Source organism: Corapipo altera, unplaced genomic scaffold (assembly GCF_003945725.1).
Source record: "Corapipo altera isolate COAL_440 unplaced genomic scaffold, ASM394572v1 255, whole genome shotgun sequence".
Classification (NCBI taxonomy): domain Eukaryota; kingdom Metazoa; phylum Chordata; class Aves; order Passeriformes; family Pipridae; genus Corapipo; species Corapipo altera.
Window position 1 is genome coordinate 3,065,454 of NW_020884929.1, and position 25,641 is coordinate 3,091,094.

Genomic DNA, 25,641 nt, shown 5'->3' on the forward strand with positions numbered 1-25,641 from the left:
GTGCCTCTTCAAGAAAAATGTTACACTGTGTATCTGTCTCTTTTTTTTCAGCCAGGTGACTTATCTGGGGGTTTGGTTTGGTTCCTAGCAGAAGAAAACCCAAAGGGCCCACATGTACTTCATCTTTTAATTCTTCTCTTCCATCACAAGCTATATCACAGCATTGTTTTAGATTTCTTTTTAAAAAAATCAACAAAACCTAAGGTATAGTTAGTCCCACTAATGCTCCCTTTCACAACTAGACTTTGGGAATAACCTCAGGTTGCAGTCCCTTTGGAAGAAAATTTGGCTTGACCTACACAGCAATGAGAAAATAACAGTTCCTTGGATGTCTTAAATGGTTTTCTAATTGCCAGGTGTTACCTAGACAGGGCAGTGTTAAAACAATGAGAATAATGAGGGGTTTTTTTCTTGTGTTAGTTGATATATCATTTGTACTTAATATACGTGTGTATTTGAGTTCACTTTCAGGTCCTCTAGTTGTTGCCTTATGTTATGGAAATGACTGTGAATTCATTCAGGCAGGTGGATTTTGTTGTGTAGAACCATGCAGGGTTGCATGAGAGCACATGAATGTCTTTCTAGTGGAATAAGAATTGAGCAAGCTGACAGATGGATGAAGTAACTCCACAGCTTGAAGAGACAAAAGTTACTTTAAATATGCCCTGAGTGGTCAGTCATTGTAGCCCTGTTCTGCTTTCCACAATATAGCAACTGGAATGGCCTTCCAAGGGTGCTGTGTTCTGTTGTAAGGGGGTGTGCTGAGGCCCAATGGGATTTCTGGCGATTAGGAGGCTGAAATGCAAATTTCAGTCCTCCAGCCCAAAATTTGCCAGTAGGTGGTCCAGGGTTACTCCAACAGGTCTGTAGAGTGTCAGACTGTCACTGTTACAATGCAGGTCATAAAAATTACTTCTTGATTGTTTTCTGATAGTGTTGAGATCTTGTTTTGAAAAATAAAGAGAACTCTATATAAATGATGGTGTAATTAGTTGATAAGTTCAGCTGACCTACTAACCTAATTGTAAGGGTTGGTGATGGATTTGGCCAAGGCTGCCATCTGGTCATACGCAGCAGAGGCCTCAGATGTGTTACATAAGGTCTGGGCTGAAGGAAAAAGGGAAGTCCCTTCAGCAAGCCGGAATCCAAGTCTTGCTTTGCTTAGTGTCTTGAAACTCAGGGTAAGAGATGAGTTTTGGAAATGATAATTTACCAATAAAACCAGTTGGTAAATAATGTTTCCACATTTCCTGCTGGAGGAATCCATGGCTAGGGTGAGAATCTGAGCTCAGGGTTGGGGTGTTTCTCTAAAGACGGCTTCATTACACTAATGCTGGTGTGGGTGATAGCGTTATCCGAGGGGGGATAATGCTTAACAAATGAAAAGGACTTGCTCTTGTTTATGGTTCCATATCATAGAGACAGGTGGGAGAGGATTAGCTCCTCTGCCTGTGATAAAGCAAATCTGTTAAGAGGGATTAAAGGGGCTAGATGAAGTGTTTTAATGGACTTATATGAAGTAATAGATTTTTGTCCTGGAGGAATGTTCAGCACTCACTGATACTTCTGCATTTCTTGTTCTGCTAAAATTACCTCCAAATTCTAAGGAATCCTGATTAATTGTTGGCTTTCTTCCAGCTGCAGCATTTGTGTCAGTCATGTTGGTGCTTCAGAAACCTGGAATAAAATTTTGTTCTGCTGTCACACAGCTGGATTTACCAGCCTGACACAGCAAACGGGTTGCACAGGTCTCATTCTGATGAGCCTTCATTTGGTGGACAAGTTGCTTTCAGGGCAGATCTTCATCATTTGTACTTCCTTGCTGTGGCTGTTTCACCTTCCTCTGGTTTATGAGAGGAGCCAAGGCATGGCTTCTCCCCTTGGCATTAGTTACCCAGCCATATGAAGCCTTTGTTAACAAGCTCCGTACTTACTGGAAGGATCTATTCAAAAAACTTGTAATCTCCAGAGTGATATTTACAGCTTGGTTTATATTGGTGATAAAGAGATGCAGTGCTGTTGGTTTTCTCAGTATGATGCTTGCAGCTGCCATTCACACTCCTCCTGGTGAAGGTGTCTTGAGGTGAGATTCTTATTTACTTGTTGATAAATACAAATTCAGGACAGGTTTCCTGCAGACCACACATGGTCTTACTTCTTAGGTTTAATTATATGGGGGTGAAACCCTAATCTTAGTGAATAACTTTTGATTTTAGCATCAAAGAAGAACTAGAAGTTACCTGCATCTTTCAGTATCATCCTGATACATGAATGTGAGAGTATTAGAAAAGGAAGAGAAACAGTGTACTTCCAGGGGAAGTAATTCCAAAATTAGCTTGAAAGTGCGTGAATTGCTCTTTTTTTGAAGCAAGGAAACATACATTTGGTTAGTCCTTAGAGAAAGGTGTGCCCGATAGCAGTGCCTCTGGCATTGGAAGCACGCCCTGTTTTGTAAACCTTTGTATACACTTACAGTGCTGCGACCTGAAAACAAACATCCTCCAGAACACGTTGTCCGGAGGCACAAACGTCTGACAGAGGCTCTGCCCCAAGGGGCTGAACCCCATTGTGTTTGTGCAAGAAGGAGCACAATGGGACATCCTGCCTGACCCCTCGGGGTCGCTGCCATAGTATGACTGGGTTTATTCCATGGAATATTTCTTCTGAATGGAGTTGATGGATTTACACCAGTGATTGAGTTGGCCAGGGGACAGAGCTCTTACACTGCCTTAGGAATGTTGAGCGTTCATAAGTGTTAGGATGTGCTCAGTCTGTAGGATAAAGTGACTGAGAAGTAGCTGGAATACCCAAAACATTTGCTGAAATTACATAACTGATTAACTATTTAATGGATGTTTTGAATGAAACTGCTGGGGTTTTATGCTTCAGCTTTCGAACCACCTCACAGTTCTTCCAGTGCCACAAGGATTTGTCTTCCACAGTTCAAACAGGAGGAAGAGATGAATTTACATGACCTGGTAAAGGTCCTCTCTAAAGCATCGTTTCTTGTGTGATGTTTGATTTGTTGCTTTTTGATCCATGCACTTTATGTGTAGGACACTTCCAAATGAAAATGAATAAACGAGTTGCCTGGAAGGAAGGGGGAAGTGCTGGAGCTTTTCTCTAAACTGGATACTGGGAGATTGCAATGTACCTTCTTTTTATATCAAGGTCTCCTTATCTAAGTCTGGTCTCATTTGTCCAACCTCTTTTCTCTGAGAGAATAATTGTACACTTATTCACTTTTCTACATAGCATGGAAAGTTCTTCTGGATGAAATGACTTATGATTACATGAGCACCTGTGCTGTCACTGAGGCACTTGCTGATTTAATACATTTCTACATATTCTGTATCTTGTCCTAATCATGGTGAGGATCAGCCCGGTCAGTCAGGGTGGGAAATACATGTAGTTGGATCTTATGATATTGTTTCAGTCCAAAGTCCAGCTCTAGGTATGAACTTTGCCAAATTTTGGCCCTACCTGGGCTTGAATTTACTGATCTGCAAGAGATTGTGAGGAAATACTGTTATAGTTGAAAACGCATCAATTCTGCTGTGTCAAATAGTCAAAGGGTCTCTCTGGGAGCAAGTGGTAGACACATAAGACCCCCTTCTGGAGCCTCCACAGACATTTTTGTATGGGCTTTCAAACCTGGAGCTTTAAAGCCTGTGTGCTTGTTTCCTCCCTTTCCATCCCTTGCCCTGTACTGCAGCAGGAGCATTTGCCATGGTAGCTCTAGAGTCACCCATCACTGCTGCCAGGTGCAGATAACATCCCCTGGAAAAGTTGACCTGATTTGCTCTTCCTGCTGACAACTCTAATGCACTGGGTTTGGGAGAACTTTATCTGTTCAGGTGGAAAAATTGCAATACCTCCTTAGCAAGTAGCTGAAAGCATTCTGCACTTGGACTTATGTTATTTGAAATCAACTATGCCTGGTGACACAGCTCTGAGGGAAATACTCCCCTTTGGCTGGTGGGAAGAGCGAGGCTGGAGGGCTGCGAGGAGCCACGCTGTGAGGCACTGACACAACCAGGAGCCTTTGACCAGCAGTGGTTTAATTACTGAGTCATTCTTCTGTACAGAGAGATGAATGGATGGATAGAAGGATAGATGGGAAAACCTCTTCCTGCCTGAAACTGTAGCACTTTTTGGAGAATATTTCAAAGTCGTAGGTTGTAATATGCCATAGGTGGGTGGGTGTGATGGCTTAGAAGGATTGTTAATACTCTAGGGGGAAAATACATAATCCTAACACAGGGACCAATTTGAATTGGTCTTGGTACAACACACTGTACAGTGTGATCCATCTGTAATGAACAGTTTCCACATTTATTAGTTTTTGGGGTCTTTTTTTTTTTAAATAATATTTGAAAATGGCAGTGATGCTGATCTCTGGGTGTCAGCGTTTGGGTATGTGGGAAACGAGGCAGGAGCCTAAATAATACATGTTGCTTGCAGGGCTGGAAACTAGAGCCATATCCTATGGCCTTCTAATTAAAACTCTTTATTTCCACAGATTTATTCTGTGGGCCTTACTAAATAGATCAGCCTTGGGTTTCTAATGGTGACTACTTGAGGAGGAATGTCGCCTTTGTTCCCCTGAATGGTGGGGAGCAGATTACCGGGCTGCCAATTTCCTGCTGCCTTTCAGAGCTGCAATTTGAGCCCTATTTGCTCCTGGCTCTTGCACAATTGGAAACAATGGGTGGCTTCTTTCAGGTTTCACTTCAGAGCTCTTAGAAACTGGGGAAGTGGCAAAAGCCCTACTTTACAGGTAATTAACAATAGATAATGTTTGCTCTGTGTTTCCCCCCCTCTTTTTTTTTTTCTTTTTTTGAAAGCTGATAAAAGTAGAAGTACACACCGAGCCTCCCAATATAGATACTGCACGGGCAGTCTTGTGGATGCAGTCCCAGCCATAACCCCAGCAAGGTGATGGTGTGGGTCAAACCTCCAGGCAAACACATGAAAAGGCAGACCAGAAGAGCTGCTGGGTTGCCAGCAATGCTGAAGGCTGAGCAGCACAGTCTGGACAAGCTTTCAATCAGCCCAGTATGTGTGAGTGTTTGCTGGTGTGAACCTGCTCTTTGATTTAGGGCCCCTTTTTATTGTGGCCTCTATCTCCTTTATTAGGTGCACTCTTCTCATACCTTGTTGACGTTTATGTACGGTAGTTAAATGTTTTCTTGTGGATATTCCAGTCTAGGAAACCACCTGTCCTGTAAAGTTTATCTTAAATACAGAAGCTTGTTTTACCACATAAAGATGTAAGTAGCTGTTGTTTAGCCTTATCTTGTTAATGGAGAGCTGTGGATACCTACAAGGAAGAGAAAGACATGCTTCTTGCACTGTTATTAGTATTTATCTAAAAATTAATTGGGTCAGATGGAACTCCTCTAAATTGGGATGCTCAGGCTCCTTGCAGGTAAGAAATGGAGAACAGAGTAAGAGTCACCTGCCCTCAGAAGTGAATCCCATGTGCACATTGCAGGCTGTGAGGTAACGTGGTGGCAAGTTATGAAAAAAGAAATGGGGAAACTGAAAATAGAGCTTTGAACATGCTGATAGCAGAGATTTCTCTTTGGGAATGTAGAGCTAACATCTATCTGGCCTTCCTGTGTGTGTGAAGACTTCCTGAGAACTCAGGAGATTTGTGCACACACATAATGTAGTTGCTGGGTATGTAAATGCCCACTTGCATTCTGTATCTGCCGACTGACTGTATGTGTGCAGAAACTGGAGGAGAGATGGAAAAGCTCAGTCTGGTAAAACCTGCTCCAGTAAATCCTGCAATGGCAGAGGGCAGGTTTACATTAGATATTAGGAAGAAATTCTACCCTGTGAGGCCCTGGCACAGGTTGCCCAGAGAAGCTGTGGCTGCCCCATTCCTAGAAGTGTTCAAGGCCAGGTTGGATGGGTCTCAGAGCAACCTGGTCTAGTGCAAGGTGTTCCTGCCCATGGCAGGAGGTTGGAACTGGATGGTCTTTAAGGTACCTTCCAACCCAAACCATTGTGGGATTCTCAGCGAGGGCCCAGTTTGGTGGAGGGACCACTGGCCTGAGGAGTTGCTGCCTCTTTTGGTAATGCTGATGCAACTGTTTATAACAGACAGGGCACCCAGGAGAGAAGAAGGGAAGGAACTTCTTGTGCCTGACTGTGGTGGCAGGTGCCATACAGTGCCACACCTGGAGGCAGCACGTGGTCTTCAGGGCTGCCTCTCTGTGTTAAATGTGCTCTCAGGCACCGAGGCAGTCACCTGCTTTCCTTCCTTACCTCCCTGCCTGAAGACACAGCGTTGTGGGTGGTTACTGAGACTGCAGACATGGATACATGGCTATGATCCAAAAATGGGACATATCTAGCAGCACCTGAGGAAGTTCAGTCCCTGCACTCCATCCACATGCATTTTAACAAGTAAACAAGTAAAGTATTAAAAAGGAAACAAAACCAAGAAGGAATTCTGCACTTAATGCCTGTGTTTCTGAGTTTCCCATGAGGCTTGTAGAATTTCATTAGCTTTAACTGTGAACATGACTTTTGCTTCTTGTTCTCACCATCTGCTAGGCTTGGAAAAACTGTCTGACTCAATAACTTACTTCTGTTTCTCCTCCTTTCTGTTGTACCTGCCCCTCTTACTACTGTGACTTCAGTGATATCTTTTAGACTGCAAGTCTTACCATAGAAACTATCCCAGAAGGAGAAAAGGATTGCAGAGTTGCAACACTTTGGATGTACCTCTTCTCCAGAGTGGGAGCAGATGGAAGGATGCCCATGCCCTCTGTTGCTCATCTTCATCAGGAGCTCTAAAAAAGAGGAGGAAGAGATTCTGAGCAGAGGCTTAGAGCCAAGCTGTAGAACTGCCTCATTGATAGTGGTAGGTTTGTTCGGGGATTCTGATCGTTTCCTCCTTTCTGCAGTTCGTTGCAAATAGTTGAGGAATATACAGAGATATAAATGAAAAAAAAAGGTTTCCTTTCTTTAGAAAACCACAAAACATTTTAGCAGAAGTTCAATAATTTTGGCTTTTGGTATTAGTGCTCTAAATCCTGTACCCTTGTATTAGGGAAATGTGAGTTGCTATAACACTAAATGTATTTATGTGTATTTATGACATAAACTTACAATGTAGTTGTATTTGTAAACACAAGCTGCTTTGAACCACCACAGTCCACTTAAAATCCAGCCCTCTGTTCTCCATTATTCCACATTGAGGTGTTTCAAGTACCTTCCTTGGGCCTGTGCTTAGTTTCCAGGTTTCTTAGGTTCTGTTCTCCAGAGGGGAAGAAGAACTAGCCCTTGGTAACCAGTGTGCACTGCAGAGACCAGGCTGCTGTACCTCTGTGGTCTCTATGCTGTCAGAGCCCTTCCCAGGTATGTGCCCATCACCTTTCCCAGCTGTAACTGCAGCAGTACTTCCACGAGATGCCAATGTAAAGGGTCTTTCTGGCTCTTCTGTGTTTATGTACAATACAATTATATAATAAAATAATAATAAAAATGTCTCCCATGAAAGGAGCTGGGTGATAGATAACCCTTTCCTCCTCCTACGTTCTGTGGGCACAGAGATGTGTGGGGATATTTGCATATGCACTCAGCATAAGGCAAAGATTTTCCTCTCTTGCCTCTAACTCCCCCAGTGCCTTTGGGCAGACACTGCTGTTTGTCAGCCTCGCTCGTACATGATGTTCTGCTGTGGAAAATGATGCCTCTGTTATGTTTTCCAGAGGACGTAAATTTGCCAAAACAAATGATGGGCAGAGGAACACCTGACAACTCTGGTTTGATTTTACATAACCTTTACGGTATCTTCCTGCAATGCCTCCCAGATAAGGAGGTGCTGTGCCAGAAAGAGAGAATAGTTAAGACTCCTGGTGACCTCATCTGATCGCTCTCTTTTAAACAAGGCACTTGTTGATGGGTTATGAGACATGACATCAGAGTTTTCGGTTTCATGCCTGCAGCAACAATGGGAAGCATCCCACGGAGGTGAACCCCCTCGCTGGGTGGTGAGGGCAGCAGTAAGACACCACAAGTGTGAGCAACGACAGCAACAAAGCAATGGATGAGTTGGACAAGGTTGTGCGATGATACACCAGAGTCAGAAGGGAAAATGTTTTTTAAGGTTCCTTAAACTGGCTCGAGGCTTGGCTGAGACGCAAGGGTTAGGTTTCATCTCCTATTATTTAGAGATATTGCTCTTCCTGGCATTTTTGGACAAGTGGTAACATTTGTTTTTGCTTCCCCATCCTTTCCTGCTGTTGCACACCATCTCACCATGCTGTACCTCAGAGCAAGGCTGTGGGTTTTGTGCACCATAATCCGTACATCCTTCTTCTTTGGCCATCACCTTACTTTTAAAGCTGTCTGTCACAACAGGACAGCTACAGGGCATGGAATGGGCTGGAAGCTAAAGGCTGTCAGGCTCAGCCATAATTGGAGTTAAATACTTCCCCAAGTGAAGGAGCCAGACTGTACCAGGATATGGTTATAAAGGGAGCGTTTCAGGTGGCTCTGTCTGCTTTGCCCTCTTGCACTGAAAATGCAGGGATGGCCTGTAAAGCCAAGTTCAAGATGGCATTTCTTGTCTAAGGAGTCTTTGCTTCAAGTTTCTGCTGAAGCTTCTGCTCAGTCCAGGCATGGAGAGGAGATGCTACCTGGCAAAGAGAAACAGGTGAAAGCACTTAGTCATCTGCAATCATTTCCTTAACAAAAGGCCTTGGTGCTGTCAGCTGGTGCATAGCCTGGGGGGTATATTCTTATCTAGACTTAGGCAGGAAACGGTTTGATTTACAACTGGATGTAAGAAAGACTGGTGGCTTGCCTCATCGGCAAAGTACATTACTGGAATATATTTCCCTTAGGTTACAAACCTAAAGGATCCCACATCAGCAAGACAGAGCAGTGCCTGTGTGTGTTGTTGGCTAAACCAGTTAGGATACTGAGAGTATGGCAGACTAATGCACCAGGATCTGTAAATTCAGAGTAAAACGAAAAAAATCTGCTCTGAAAGCTTTTAGTAACACTCAGCTGGTGGAAAACTCATTTGTGCCTCTTGAGAGCAGCTGGGGTACTCCACAGAATTAGGAGATCCAAATTCACCACAGCTGAGGGGAGACACCCAGGACATGAGCCTTTGCTTATATATAGGGGCATTAAGCAGGCCTGTTCTTTTTGAGACAGGTTATGGTTTGTCTTGGTCTTCTTCAGGTTTGCCCTGAGACCTGCAGCCTTAAACCCAGGAGGTTATTTATTAAAGGAGAGCTGTGCTGTGTGCCTGAATCCCTTCTGGAGTCCCACTGGAGTACATGGTCTGCATTTGGTGAGTCTGTGCTAAGGATATCACATAAAAATGGTCTATAATCTGTGACCAAGCTACAGGGGTTTGGTAGAGAATTACAGTATCTGCTCTTGGCAAAGTGCTGGTTTTGGGTCAGCCAGAGAGACAAATCGAAGTTCTTACCAACTTAGTCTTTGTTGGGTGCCTAACTAGAGCTGAGCCTCCTCCAGAACAGGGGCTTTGAGTGGCTTTTGTGATACAAATGGGGCATGTTTAAAGCCTTGCAAGCCCTGTTTGTGACTGGGAATGGGAAGCTGTTTGTTTGAGGGTATTAACTGTCTGATAGCTTGGCCCTCCTCGAGGTGGCCCCAGGAGCAGGGTAGCTTGGAAATGCCACTTGCAATTAAAACCTGTATTTTTAAGTGCAGCTCTGCTGTTTGTTCATGCTGAGAAGGGTTTCCTATCTTTCAGAATCTTTTGGTCGCTGGGCTACACTTAATAGGATGAGATTTTATTTTTTTTTTCCCTTTCCCCCTTGAACCACAAAGCTGCCAAGCTATCCAAGAAAGAGGCTTGTAATTAATGCTAAGTGGAGTGGAAAGCAGGGTGGCTGCTCAGCATAGGGCATGCTCTGGCCTCAAAGAATGCTGGTGAAGCTCTGAAATAACTGTGGATCTCTAGGTTTTTAATCATGGTACGTGGGAGTAGGAACTGCCTCCACTGCAGTGAAGATGTTTGGCTCCGTTGCGACTGGAATGTGAATATTGTGCTGATGGCCATGGAAGCATCCCTTTGGGTGGATTTTTTTTTTTTTTTTTGGGCAATCCAGGAAAGGTTGGATTTGCTTCTCTTTAAAAGCTTTGTGGAAGTTCCTGTGGGTTGTGACCTTGGAGTTTGGGGCTGTGATCTTCCTGATGATAACCTTGTCATCTCCCCTTGTCTTGTCCCTAGAGGGGCTGTTCCAGGGACACATTTTCTTAGATATCCCCTCCTCCTTGCACAGAGCTTTGTTGTTCCAGTAAGTGGTTTCACTTTCTGAAGTGCTGAAAGTGGCTGTTAAAGAAGCAGTTGTCTTAACCTGAGGCTCACCTGCTTTACATTTGGTTTTGGTTTTTTTACCCCCCTCACCTTCAGCTTGTTTTCTCATTGGGTTTGATGAGCAAGTGGAATGCAGTTTCCACGTCTGATGTATGGGTTATAGACCTCACTATGAGCAACAGGACAGGGCTTTTGGCTCAACTCTAGAAGAAATAGGGAATGTGGTGGGAAAGTCCTTTGCCTGCGCTTTTCTAACACCTTCTGGTGTCCAAAAATCCTTAGAGAAAAATGTTTGTGACTGCTTAGAAACCCTTAGCTGGGTAAAAACTGAGAATAGATCAGTACTGAGTGGCAAAAAACTCATTTGACGAGCAGGAGGAGTGACACTGGGTTTTTTAACCTACTTTGTAATGGTCCATTTCAACTCCATAGTTTTCCTTGTTGTTTGTGTGTCCCAATTATGTTCTGCATTTCTATATCTGTTTGATGTCTAGACTTGTGTTGAGACTATAGTGGAACTCTACAATAGCAGAAACTCTGGTATCTTTGCACTGCCTTAACTTGCAGAGCTGTAGAGAATAAATACCACAGCTGTTGGCTTTGACCATTTGGTCAACTTGCTGTTGGGAGTGGGATTTTTTGGTCTTGTAACAAATAGGCTACAGCAGAGGACCTGCTGTGTCACGTTTCTCAGTTTTTACTCCTGCTTTGTGGGTTTTTTGTTTGTTTGTTTTTGCTTTTAAGACAAAGCCCCTCAGTTGTCAACCCATGTCTGGCTTAGAATTCCTGAGGTTTTTTTCCTTTTTGGAGGTGGGTGTATAGAGAATCAACGTATGGAATATTTTTCTCCTCCAACGTCTTCATGGATCTCTCTCTAAACTGTATGTCGGTGTTTCCCAGCTGCCTTGGTTTCTCATGCAGATGAGCCCTGCCAAACGGTTTCCTACTGCACCCTCTTAGGACAAAGGCTCAGTTGTTGTTTTCTGTTGATAAACTGGACATTTAACTGCTTCGTTTCCCCCCTACTACAGCAGAATTAGTCGGGGGCTATTTGCTCAGGCCCCAATCCCTGGGATTGCTGGGACAATCGCTCAAGAGGTTCCGATTTAGAAACCAATGAATGTCAAGCTGAGCCTCTGAACTAAACTTTCTTTGAGATGAGCCAGAGTGACCTGCAGCGAGCTGTAAAGAAGAGTGCAATGAACCCCCCCCCCCTCCCGTTCCCTTCCCCAAAGGAAAAATATTTCCCAGACCACTGGGAACCCTCCTGACTTCCTCTCCTGTGAATTCTGGATTAGTGTGATTTGCATGCTTAAAGTTAATTCACTAGTGAACGGAGGAGGTGTCTGGGCACTTGAATAGATTCAGCTCCTCGCTGCTGAGTGCCAAGGGCCTCCGGTGCAAACCACAGAGTGAGGGAAAGTGAGGACATGGAGGACAACTGCAGGGGTGAAGGGAGGGAGGAGGGATTGTACCATTTGTACTGAAGTGTTTGCAATTCTGCCCTCCCACAGGCCATGGCAACTGGACTGAATGTAATCTGGCCCTTTTATTTTCTTGCTTTCATTCAAGTGAGGCCATATAACAAGTGGAGAGCGAGAGGAAGGGGGGAAATGCATGAAGTATACATAATAAAGGTGATACTGCTGAAAACGCTGTTTGCTGTTGAAAAATGCAATCAAACTTGGTTTATTGGGAATTTGAGTGTGCTCGGTCCTTGGGAGCTTTCTCCTGAAGCCATTCTTAAAAACAAAGCAAACAAAAAAAAGCCTTGTCTGGTTATCCCCAGGCCTTGCTCCCTGATAAGAGCCATCTCTCATGACCAAATTAAAACGTGGGCTCCATCTTGCATCTTGCACTTGATAAGACACGTCCATCCGCGTGTTGGGAAAGTTCCCATTTCCAATTTTTTGGTGCCTGGGAAAAGCCTCTTTTAAATTGATGGGGGAGGAAGAAAAAAAAAAAGAAGAAAAGTTTGAATCATTGCATGGAGTCACTGGCCCCGCTGAGGGGGCTTTCTCTCTCCTCTGAAGAACAGACCACGCACAAAGCCAGATGGTTCCCGTCTGCTGGCTTTATTCAATGCACTTCCTCCCACAGACGGGAGCCCTTTTGCCCTCCTTCCACCCCCCTCTTTCAAGCATCCACCACTGGGCCTTTCTGTTCTGCGGCTGGAAATAATCTTTTATTGCCCAGTTGTTCGGAAGTGACCTTTTGCCCTTGATTAGATAGCACCAGGCTCTATCGCCGGATTGCTTTTGAGCTGGCAGTTGCTTTTTTGTGTCCGCTGATCCGGTGTCAGGGAGAACAATGCAAGGCTTTGCAAAATTTTAGTCCGGCTAAGGCTCCATGTGGGATGGCTGGGGGTAGGGAGGAACTGCGTTGGATAAAGCAGCCTCGCGGACCATGATTAATTATATGAAAACATTTCCTTTAATAAACTGCAAAACAAATCGTGCTTTGGTTTGGTTTTTATATTCATCTCGCGCACTGATGCGAACCGCTGCGTGCTCCTTTCCAAGCCGTTAGCTCCTCATTGGAGACAGGGAGCAAAACTGCTCCTTGTTTCTCTTCTATGGGATTTTTTGTGCCCAGCTGTGCAGGCAGGTGAGCTGAAATCTGCCCCAAAACCCTCCAGCTGGTGTTGAGCTGTGAAACCACTGTGTTTCACTGATGAAGTGGCCAGAGGAGTTATTTCAGGGAGATGCTCTCAGGCCCTGGTGGAAATAACTGATCCTTTTCCAAAAAGCAGTTTTGATAGCTTTAGAAACGGGGAATCTTTCCAGTTACCTGTAGACAAAAAAAAAAAAAAAAGAGGTGGTATTTATGTAAGGTTATGGAAATTCTGTAAAATGTAGTAAGGAGGAAAATAGGGTTTCTAGAGAAATTTTGACCCCCAAAACCTAGAACTGATTGTGCTTTATGCCTCCCTTGACATATCCTGTATTATTTTCTATTAAATATAAAATGTACTGCATCTATTTATGGGGGTGGGAATCTTTCCTAAGTAAACAGACCTTGAGTTTTAGCCTACAACCAAATGAAACAAACCCCAAACCTACCTTTCTCCTTCAGCTTGACCTGGACTGGCTTAGAAACAGCAGGAAAGAAGCTGGCGTCCTGTAGGTTGTTCAGTGATCCGAAAGCTAAAATTAAGGAAGTTGTTTTTTGAATTAAGTTTTCAATATGTATTCAAGACAGCTTAGTCTTTAGCAGTCTGGCAAAATAAATAAATTTTAAAAAAAGTAAATACATCTGGTTTCCAGTCCTGTAGAAGTTAAAGGAGAAAGATCACTGTTCTGCAAGGTTTTTATTCTTTGTATTTCAGTTTGAGTTTTTTAATTTATTTTTTTTATTTTTTTTTTACCCTGATGGAGCTTTTCTTTGGGATTCTATCACTACCCAGTTTTGGAAGAATTGTCTACAGGGGATAATTTGTTGGTTACCACAATCCCTTTGTTAGTAGTGGGCACTACACTGCTCCCTTGAATAGTAACCTTTAAAAAATTATGTATTAGCTCTCTTGGACTCAGTGATTCATCAGCAGCTTTTTAATTCTGTCAAGGCCACCCCTTCATCTGGTAAATAACACGAATGTCTGTGGTGTGGATTGGGCGTGTTCTGTGTCACGAAGGCAGCTTGTGAGCTCTGTTCCCTGCCTGACTGGGCTGCAGCTGCTGGAAACCTGGGCCCAGTGAGGAATGTTGCCAAGCCAAGGTGGCAGCAGGGAGCTGGGGCAGGTGCCTCCACCTGGGTCCTACCTGCTCTCAGACCAATCTGCTACAGGAGCCTGTTGGTTTCATCGTTGTTAGATGTCATAGGACTTCTCTGTGAGGAAGAGTTTGCTTATGATTCTTAATTAATTCCATGCATTTTCCCTTGCACACCCAGTTTATCCATTAAAGTGTTATTTTTAGACAGTAAGAAATACTGAAATATTTGTATAGGTTCAGTTGCACTGCTTGGAAGACTTGTCAGGGCAGCTGAGAAGCAGAGGTTGTGTCACCTGTAGCTCTCAAGGCTACAAGAACTGTTCAATTAACACAAGCTGTGTTAATTGAACCCAGATCTGTACCCATATCTTTTGGTTGTATTCAGAGTAATGACTGCTGCTCTGTCTTCTCCCCTATGCCAAAGTTATTGCTATTATAAGGAATTTACATATTTAAATATTTTAGGTTGGAAGGAACCTCAAAGCAATAGTTCCAGCCTAAATTGCTTTTATACAGTTTCTAATTTGTGCGACTTCAGGATACTTTTTTTAATGAGAATTGATGAAGAACAGCTATAGGAAAATTTCTACCAGCAAATTTATTTTAATTCTTTCCACTTGTCAAATCTCTCATGTGGGTTCAGTGATGGCAGTTACTCAGTCAGGTTTGAAAGATGTCAGTAATAGCAGAAGAGACTCCAGAGTAACTCATGACTTTTTACCAAGTGGAAAAAAACATAACCCGGTATAAGGCAAAGTAGTATATCTGTTCTCATTGTCCTGCGTAGGAACCCGCATATTTGTAACAGGGCTATTTCCACTTGCTAATATCTCTGCTGATGTTAGCCAGTAAGATGCCCACGACTGTCAGCAATGTTGTTTTCAACTTCTGTGCGTGTTTTCAGATTTTTTTCCGCAGATAGTGACACCTCTTTGCCCACTGACTACATCTTGTGGGCCACTGACTACATCTTGTGGGCTGGGCTGCAGCCCACGGCAGCTCTTACCCCGTGCCATACGCACGTCAGGGGGCTTAAGTGTATGTCAACACTTGTGGCTGTGGTGTTGTAGGACAGAGACAGGCAAGCCAGCTGAAACTTCTGCAAGCCAACCACAGCAGTGTGGGCTTTGATGTGGGCTACCTTAGCTGGCTTCTCACGTTATACTGTGATAACGTGCTCACAGAGGAAGTCATGCTCTAAAACACATCAAGTGGTCATTTCATGCCCTTAAATCAAGGGTGTTATCATCCACAGGTTTCTCTTGGACTAAAGCTTGATCTTCCCCATCCTCTTTGGGGGGTGGGGGGGTGGATTCCTTATCAAGGTTGTGAGCTCCTCCTCCTCGGTTAGAGAGGGCACCTGGGAGATTCCTTGTGCTCAGGCCAAAATTGCTCTGGCTTGGCTGCTTATCCTTGCCTTGTTCCTACGGGGTCCAAGTACATTTTCAGCTCACAACACGAGACAGGACAAGGGGGAATGGTTTTAAAATGAAAGAAGGTGGGTTTAGATTGGACGCAAGGAAGAAATTCTTCCCTATGAGGGTGGTGAGGCCCTGGCACAGGTTGCCCAGAGAAGCTGTGGATATCCCTCCCATCCCTGGAAGGGTCCAAGGCCAGGTTGGATGGGGCTTTGAGAACCCTGGTCTAGTGGAAGGTGTCCCTCCCCATGGTGGGGGTTGGGGTGGGGTGGAATGAGATGGTTTTTGAGGTCCTTCCCAACCCAAGCCATTCTGTGATTCAGTCCTGCCAGCTCTAGCCTAGAGTGGCTTTAACTGAAGCAATATACAATATGCAATTATCCTGCAGAGAGGAAAAGGGGATGGAGCTAACTGGGAAGACTGGTTTGACTTATTTAAATTCTACAGAGTTTAAATACACTTCTGCTTCCTTGATAGTTGTTTGAATTTTTTATTTTTTTTTTTTTTACTACTTACAGGAGACTGAATATTAGAGTTGGTTTTTGCTTGCTCACACTGTTTTGTCCTGAACAATCTTTGAAAGCTTTTTTCTTTTACCATATTAAATCTGCCTAAATAAATTGCCTTGGAAAATTAATGAAGCATTAAGATGCTGAAAAACTGGGTTGCATACAGGAGAAACTTTAGATACCTGAAGTCGTTTCAGGATATGTGTGCATATGATGGGAGACAGGAAATGAGTTAATTTTCTATATTCCTAACTTGTTCCTTTCTTCTCCAGCACTGTTTGCCTGGGAAAACAATGATTGCCTTTCAGTCTTTTCTTTCCTTTCAAAGAACTGGGATTTAGTCAATGGGACTATTTACATGCAAAACGTGAAGCATATGCATAAGTGCTTGCAGGACTGTGGTCTTTCATTGTCACTAAAGCATCTCTGCTTTCCGGTGGCAGATGAACTTGTCATTTTAAAAGTCGTAATAAACAAAATTGAGTCATTGCGAGCAGGTAATTAGCCTTAAGAAAAATAAACAAGCTTTAAGCACTTTAAGAAATGTTTTCCCCACCCCCTAGCTGGGGAAAATGAGGCACTGCCCTTTGAAATGATGTTACAGTGCAGGAATAAACGTATTGAAATACAACTGGTGATGACGGTAAGCGGGGTAGAATCTGCTCTTGATTGTGCTGAAAGCAAAACTTTGAATAAGACGCTGACAGCATTGGGTTTTCTTTACTCAGTTTATATTTAGGTTTGACTTATCTTCCTGCCTGTACTGGAAGACGTGCAGATACCACAGCGCTCCTCTGATGGTTTGCTGAGCAGCGTAGTCTGCTGTGTAAAACAACAACAAAAGCAGGACAACCTAAATATCCCCCCTCCCCGCCCTGCTATCGTTCCGACCGGCATTTTTAATTTGGGTAGATTAACCAAAGTACTTGTTTTCTGTCTAATTTGATGACTACAGAAGACAGCTGCGACAGGAAACTTGCTTATCAAGATATGTCGTGGAAATAGCTGTGTGAGATGATGTCACAGTGATTGTGCTCTTGTTAAGGCTCCTTGAGGTGAGAAAAGCTTTGTTGTAAAACTATTTTCCATGTAATCTTCATGTTGTGAGTACACTACTTGAATTGTGCTGGGATCTAATCCCAAAAATTCACTCTTTCGTTGGGTGTTCAGCTAGGATTTTACAGTGTGTAAATATTCAAGCCTGAGGTAGGCTACAAAAATCACTGGCTTCCCAGATGACTTCTCTCTGCCTCTATCACCTCCCACCCTCACTGCAATAACCAAAACCATTCAAAATAAAGCCCAGAGATCACTATGCTCCTTACTACGAGCGAGGACTCTATGTCCTATTCCTTGTACAGCACTGAGCACTTTGAAAACTAAACAAATAACAACCCTATCAAAATGAACCAATTTAAAATGGTAGCAAATAAAAGGAGGAATACAATCATGTGCTCCTTTGCCTGACTAATGTTTCTATGTGCTCAGCCCTTGGTGTTATTGCCTTTATGAGATTTACATAAATTAGTCATTACATTTTATCATTTTCCTTTTACATATGTATGGCTGTTAGATGCGTGTGAAAAAATGTCATGAGTATCAGAGGTCTATTTGCATTAGAATTTCCAGTGGAAATGTCAAGTATGACCTTTCTCTTGTCCGGGTGGCTAATCCCATTTGAAATTCCTGCCATGCTCCTAGGGAGGGTCACTGCGCTTGTGAATTCAAGCGCAGCACCTGCTGCAGCCTCCGCTCCTCCTCTTCCTCCCTGAGCTCAGATGACAGAGCTGGCAGCCTGCAGGGTCGGGCTGATGCTCGGCCTGGCTGCGGTTCACTGCAATCTCTACTCCCCAGTTATGGGACTAAAATGCTTTGTTATGGTTTTTTTTTTTTTTTCTCGACATGTTGTTTCTGGAGCGTCTAAAGAACATAAAGGAAAGATGCAGCAGACATTAATGGTGACTGCTTACTTTTGAAATAGAGGAATAGCGATTTGGAAATCTTAGAGCAGAAAAGTAAGACTTTTTCATATTAAAAGAAAAAAGCAAGAATAAAGTCGTGTCTGGGTCCATGATTCCTCCTGGATTATTGGATAACAGATCCACCTGTCATGATGAGTGACTTAAGTCTTCCCTTGTGGCAAATCAACCAGGAGGCTGCAAGTAGATGCAAATATATTGGCAGGACATCCAAATGTAATAAACTACCCCTGCTTTGCCACTACATTGGTCTGTTGACAATTTCTCACTATAGGAAATGCTTTTTGATATTAAGAGAAAACCTGCTCTTGGGTTAAAATGTCTATTTCTGTCACAGTGACTTTTTAATCCCCTTGTACGCTGAGAGGATTTGGAAGCAAAATTTCCTGCAGCCTACGAGAGAATAGCTTTTATAACCTTGCTTATCTCTTATTAAATTTCATTATTTTTTAGATGTTAGTTTATTTAAATATTTAGTTTGGGAAATAACCATCACAGATTAAGTTCTTGGTTCCTGTGGTCACGTGGGTATTATCAGTTTATGGCTCCTTTCTGAACCAGCCCTCAGTCAAATAATTTTCTATCAGACTGGAGCTGTATTGGCAAGAACAAGAACCACTGGTGCCTTTGTAATCAGTTCCTGACATTAGAGATAGAACGGCCAGTTCCTGGGCCTCCTTGATCTTATATAAAGTTTGATTAAAGCACAAAGCCAAGTGAGTGGGAATGCCAAACTTGCTCCTAACTCTGCTGCCAGATTGCTGCATGAGCTGTAGCAAACAACCCATTTATAATCCTTAAACTTTGCACCCACCTATGAATTGAAAAAAATACCCTGTAATGTGTGGAGGAGGCTTGGTGAATGAAGATTCTTAGGAAAAAAAAATTAACTTCACTAAATAAAATTCAATAGTAGCTTGTGCAATACTGTTGGGAACTTACCACTCCTGCAGCCTTCTCCTGCTCCTGGTTTAGACCTCCTGGCCTGGGTGGGGACCTACTCCCCGTGGGATGCTGCGAACATCCAGGGTTCACGGGGAGCCTACCTGTTCCTGTGACTCATGAACAGCTTCCCATCCGTGGTTTACACTGCACTGTAGCGTGTAAAACCACTTAAATTAGTGCATGACAGCAGGATGTTAACTCTGGATGACAAAACTGGCCACCATGCCAACTGAATTATTTCCCTTCCTCTTCAGTCTAAGAGGATCCCTTTCCCACAACGTCTGATTGAGATTGGTCCCAATCCCTTTACTGTTCCTGAAGTATAAGCGTATGTCTTACAGCAAGCGTTTTGGTGGGCGACTGGCATTCTCTTAGAGCGTAACCTTCAGTGCTTTTCCTGAGGAAGTGAGCTGTACTGACAAATGAAGCATGTTTATCTGTTGAATAGAAAAAATACAAATAAGAAATGTATTTAACTGGGAGGTGACTCAGTATGTGACAGGTGGGATGCTGGTTACATATTTTCCTTAAGGAGTGGTGAAAGATGACGGGAACAAATCTGTCATGTCCTCCCAGGGTGTGTATGTGGGCACTGTGAATCAATATATTACAAACACGGAGACCATGGGGGGTGGTTTTAAATTCAGTGCTTCTAAATCACTGGGGGCTAAAGCTGAGGTCTTTAGGCAGCCACCTGCCCTAAAGCACTTTGCTGAAACGCTCCCCGTGGGTTTCAGTGAAGTTACTTTTGGCTGATGTCTAAGCAAGTGCAGTCAAGACAGTCCACTGAGAGCAGGGCAGAGATTCCTTTGTGAAAGGTCTTGTTTCATCATGCTCCATGTGTTTATCTGAAAACAGAACGTATTCTTGAAATGACTAGTTATTGTCTACTGACATTTTCTCAGTAAAGAGCACTGCTTGCCTCCCTGGGGAGCAGCAGGGCCTGCTGCCAGTACAGCACCTGGAGGGAAGACTGTGGACATGGCAGTTCCCCTTCTGTCTTTCTAAAAGTCTGGATGTGACATAATCTGCAATGTTTACCATCAGCTAGACAGGCCAACAGACACCATAGGTGTGTGTACTGGGCAAAAACCAGCTCATTAAAACTTTAGGAAATATATATATATTTTTAATAGGAATTTTTGTATGTCACTGTTAGTTTGTCGGGCCTTTCTGTGGCTTTTTGCTACTAAGACAGAAGAGGAAGGGATCCCCCAAGGCATGAAAGCAGAACTTACCCTACATAGGCAGTAGTGGCAGTGGCTCCTGTTCCATTCTCTTCCCATTAGACTCCCTAATAACCACTCCTGGTGCCCCACATCACTCTTACAAGAGGAATCTGACATGGATGAAGGCAGTGATGATTGCTGTACTGCCACGAGCCCCTTAGCAAACTTGTCTTTTTGCTGCCTGGCCATTCCTATGAGCTCTTAGGAGTATTCCCCATGTTGGACAGATGGCTCCAGCCAACTGGGCTCACGGGAAGTGTTCTCATGTCCTCAGATCTTCCCGTAAGTCTAGCTTTTCCTTTAACACAGAGCCTGTTTCCTTATATAGGAGGTTGCACTTAGAAGTGTAACCTCCTGTGAAGATTTAGGAGCCTCTCCAGGCTGCTGTATCTCTTCCAGGCGCTGTGCTGATACAAACAGGCTGGGCTTTTGATGCTGTGGAGACCTTACAAGGTAGCGGCCAGAGCCTCTGTAATAAAACCTTTCTATTTATTAGTGGCTTTCGCAGCTTTCACACGCTACGATCCTGCTGAAAACAGCCTTTCTCCAACAACACTATTTCCAATGGCTTCACCTACTTGGGTTAAAAGTTCAAGTCAGATCAGAAATATTCTTCAGCACTGCGTTACTAACAAAAGCTTCGCGATATATCAGTTAAATGGCACAGGCATGACATGATGTGATTATACTTAAGGAAAATAGAGGACAAATAGGGTCATAAACAATTTTTATAGTACTAGGAGTGGGAACAGAGAACTTAACATTCTAAGGCATGCTATTACATTTGAGCTACGTTTCCCTCTCCTTGATTTTTTTTTTTTTTTATAATATATATAGCGTTTCTGAAGAAATAAGAGAACTAGTTATGGAGTTTGCTTTTGTGTCCAGGCTACCATCACGCTTCCTCATGCAGCTGAAAATCGATTTACCTCTACACTAGCAGAGGGGCTGAGCATCAGATATCACTGATGGCTCTGGTAACCTGCTAGGTGTGACCTGTATCAACGCAGCTTGAGTGAAATTGAGGTGCAGTCCATTGCCTTCCTGACTCACTGGGATAAACAGGAGCTAATTAATTGTCATGCTGCCTTGTGAGGTCACTCTCAACCTCGGGGAAAAAACTCCACAGTTCTGACCTCATAAAGGCTAAGTGTCAATCTGTTCATTCCACCTGCGAGATATTTCTTCATGTGTTCAGAATTTAGGTCCAAAGTTGCCCCCAACACACAATGTTTGACAAATGCTGCTTAAGTACTAGATAAAATAAATAAGTGATTGCATGACAAGTAGGGTCTTTTTTTAAAATTTCTATATTTTATGTTACTTCAAACATATGCGGTTAAGCTTATCAGATTTCTAAAAATGAACGTTCTATAAAAATCACACTGGGCCCCTCAGCTGTGTTTTCCTCTATTATTTATAGACAAATTGAAAACAAATGGTCTTCTCTTTTTCAAAAACAAAAAGCACAATGAAATGGAAACAGCTGTCAGAATGTGCTTTTCCTCCCAAAGTCGTCTGCAATACAAACTAAATGAGAGATTATTTCCTTTAATCTGAAGTGCATTGCCATTTAATGGTGGTTTCGGTGGCAATTCCAGTGGAAACTAAAGGGAAAAGTGTCAAGACTGTTGTAATGGGAGAGAGCTTAAAGCCCCCTTTCTTGGCCCTGCCACATCTTTAAAGGCTTGTGTTTTGCATGCAGAGAAAGAGATCAAGAATTCAACCTATTTAGCTTATCACAAAGAAAGGTTGAGGAGCGACTTGATTGCAGCACTTAAACACCTTTTTGGAGAGGAAATCTGTACTAAAGGACTCTGTAATTTAGCAGGATAAGTCACAAGACTGAGCTTGAAACCAGAAATCTCAGAGTACAGGCATGTATCTTTAGCAGTGACGTTTAATAACCATTATAATAAACTACCAAGCAAAGGGATAAATTCCCCAGCTCTTGATTTACGCAGCCCTACTTGGAAGCAATGCTTAAACCAAATGCAAGCTGCAGGGATGAGCAGAGAGGTAACAGCAATTAAATGGCCTCTTGTACAGCAGACTACGGGATCTTAGGTGGCACAATAGTTAAACTTCATGAATGCATGAAATAAAGTGGTTCTCTTGCTGGGCTCACCCATTCCAACAACAAAGAGCAGCCTGAATCTGCTGCAGAGATCACCTCACAGAGAGAAAAGAACCACAGAAGAGCAAAGTGTGACATCATCTTTAGAAATAACTACATAGCAATGGCAAGTGTTATATAACTCCTCACTGTATCATGAGACTACTGGAATTCTTCCGGGTTTAGATCCTGTTGGAAAAGATCCAGTCTGAGCTTTCATTTCTATCCAGATTCCAAACTCAGATATTCCAACTTGTATTAGCAAGCAAAGTCATATTTTATTTGTATAAGAAAGAAAACTGCTAATTTTTTAAGATAGTTATCTTTTATGAAATAAGTGCACAAACTTTTATAAAACAAGCATACATATAAAATCTCAGGCACCAGATGAACTAATCTGCTTGAGTTACTGGAGTGTCTATTTGCCTCCAGACAATCTTCTGTGAGCCTACTAAGAACAGTGACTGTATGTAAGTGAGCAAAAGGTAGTAAAATAGAGTTTACAATGGGAGGGGCAAGAAATCAAGATGATGAATGAATGCTTTGATAGTGTAGAATGTCATTAAATTTCTGAAAGCTGAAACAAGGGCAACAGGAAAAAAAAATCCACCCTATAACCTTTGATTTTAAACTGAAGCGTGTGTTGCTTGCAAGATGTCTCTATTTCTGAGTTTTGGAGGCTTCAGGAAGAGTTAACTGAAAGCCTTCTACTGATTCAATTGCATTTTGCATGCTTCATAGCCTCTCCTCATTACTGTGCTTCTGTTTCTCCAGTGTCCAGCTTTTCATTCCATCCCCAAGTGGCACCATGTGTAATCAATACAAGTCCAAGTAGCTCTATGAAGGTAGGTGACTGTATGAAGAACTCTGACATCCTCTTACATTGTTGTTAATTTAAAAAAAAAAAATAAATTTATTTTAGGTGGCCATTGCCTTCTTGTCCACTGCATTGTCCAAGGTTACTGTCAGGGACGAGCTTATGGCCAAAAGGAACTCTTGTTCTGATAACGTATGGCAAATCTTATTTTCCTTACAAGAAAAAGGAATCAAAATTAGAATTAGTTAGGAACTAGAATATCTTATCTAGCGAAGGTGCTTTGCCACCCCTTCTATTTAATTTTTGAATCTTGCCAGCAATACTACAGAGTTAATAGCAATGACTGAAGAAAAATATCCATTAGCACAGTGCTACTGTGTGGTATGCACTCCATAGCCATTACTTTCAGAAATCACTTAGTTTAGGGCACTTTCTTATGACTTTTCTCTCAAACACACCCTATTAACAATGCACTTTGTCTCTGACTGTATTGCAGCTGATGATAAACAGATGGATCTCAGTCACTGGATGAATATGAGAAAGCTGCTGGAGCATGGTATGGTTTGTATTCCCATCCAGCTGCCTCGGGCTTCTGTCCTCTTGAAACCCTGCTAAACAGCAAAGGCTTCTAATTAGAGTGAGGGTGAGGGTCTCTTTCTGACCATTTATCACTTTCTTAGGCAGGGCTTCCATGGATTTGCAAGAGGGAAAATGCATGATGCTGTCAAAACAGCATCTTCTTCAGAGTGACCTGAAGAAAAATGGGGTTTGTGTGAAACAAACACATAAGATTGCTATGTGGGTGGGGAAGGGAAAAGAAGTAAGAAAGATGGTGAAAATCGCTGATATCTCACATAAAACAGCTCCTGACATACTAATTGGTTTGAAATGATGCTGTGAGTCACTGGGGACACAAACCAATATCACAGGCTTCAACAGTGGACATTATGCAACACTAAGTGATGATCTCTGGATGTTTGAATTGTGGTTTGGGGTTTTTTTTTAGGGCTGTTTGCTTCCATAATAAAACTTCCTTTTGTGGCAGTAAGGTCTAATGTGCCACTCTGGGTATGAGATTTTTATCTGTGTGAAGTTGAGTGAGGTGATTGTAAGTCTACTAACATCTGTTGGAAAAAACATTTTCACGTCGCCAATGCCTCCTGAGGCTGAAATGGAGCGCTGGCACTGTGTAGGTGTGCCGGACCAGCTGCCAGCCTTAGATTTTTCTTTTTTTTTTTTATCCCAGTTCTTAGAAGATGATGACAATAGTAAAGATATTGATATCGAGATAATAGAAAATGGAGACACTGTCTGCATTTTGCTAATTCTTTGCCCACTTTCTGTCTGGAGGTCTGAGCTCATCTCATGCGGGGAGTGCCCCTCGCTGTGAGGCGAAAGCAGAGGTGATGAGGGGAAGGTGGAGATAATACAGGTTTTTCTCCCCTCATACCTCCTCTTTCAGGGCACCATAAGGGGGAGGGCGGGCGATGGTGCCAGGCATTGACTCCATTTGCATCTCAATGGCAGCTGCCCCGGTGTGTCCCCTCATGGCGCCTGCCCGGGTCAAGACTGTGAGGGGGGACAGGAAATGGCGGCGCCTCCTTCCCCCCCATTGAGCTGCCTCGCGCGCCCGCCCAGCCTGAGGTCACCCGGGGCCGGCCAGGCGGTGCTGAACCCCTCTGTGAAAATGGCTGGAATTGGGCTTCATCCAGCAGCCTTCTGCCCCAGGACTGGCTTAGGAGGCAGGCAATTCCGTGCCGCCATGAAGCGTGGAAAGCCCTGTGTGCCTGGTTGCAGCTTTGTCTCAGTGTTGCCATGAAGGTGTAGGTGTCGCGCTGTCTCCTGGGCTGAAGGGCTGAGGTGATGTGCGGAGCCTCCCTGGCTGTGCCCGTGGGGAGGATGGTGCCCCAGACTTTGCCTGTGTATTTACAGCTGTGTGATGTGTCAGAAGGCTTGGTCACCGTTTTGTGGCAAGTTAATAAGGTTTTATACCTGCCTTGAGACAGCCTCCTAAGGAGAGGAGAGAGGCTGCCTCAGGCTCCTGGAGCTTTCCCTATACTCACAAAGTTGCCCTGCTGGGCTGTTTCCGCTCCCAGCCGTGCTGATAACCCTCACCTCCCTGACAGCAAATAAACCCAAACGTTGGGACACATCCTGCAATTCCGCCTAGAACGGGGTCAGTCAACTGTCAGCGAGTGACCCATTTTTCCAGCTGCTGCCCAGCGCGTTTAGCCGAGGCAACCGGGCTTCGAGCTGTGTCCCTCCCCCAAAAAGTGTTGATGTGTGAAAAGAAAATAGGAGTTTTAGTAGTAACAATATTTGAAAACCGAAAGGAGGCTGAGGTGGGTACTAAAAAGTCACTGTAAAATCACAAGACCTAATTCTGGAATAAATGTGTGCTTCCCCAGTATTTTTGCTTGCCATAGGGACCATGACAGTTCAGAAAATTTTAGAGGGACATTTTTAAAATACTCAAGACTGATTCTAGTGGAGGGAAGTGGGGTGAGCAGCTATTTGAAATGAGGCTCTTGCAGTGTCCATGAAAATCAGATGTTTCTTCTGTTTTAGTTTTACCTCATCTGGATTGTAGATTT

At 43.4% G+C, this 25,641-nt stretch overlaps 2 long non-coding RNA genes across 2 annotated transcripts; one reads left to right on the forward strand and one right to left on the reverse strand.

Moving 5' to 3' along the window:
* The first annotated feature begins 9,287 nt into the window (after positions 1-9,287).
* Positions 9,288-13,118, forward strand: LOC113954518. Its single transcript, XR_003530254.1, has 2 exons — positions 9,288-9,325; positions 11,132-13,118. It is a non-coding gene; the product is annotated as an uncharacterized LOC113954518 (long non-coding RNA).
* LOC113954517 lies at positions 13,000-24,680 on the reverse strand. The gene is made up of 4 exons (XR_003530253.1): positions 21,044-24,680; positions 16,144-19,733; positions 13,384-14,149; positions 13,000-13,111 (listed from the first exon to the last, which is right to left on the reverse strand). It is a non-coding gene; the product is annotated as an uncharacterized LOC113954517 (long non-coding RNA).
* Between the last annotated feature and the right edge of the window lie 961 nt (positions 24,681-25,641).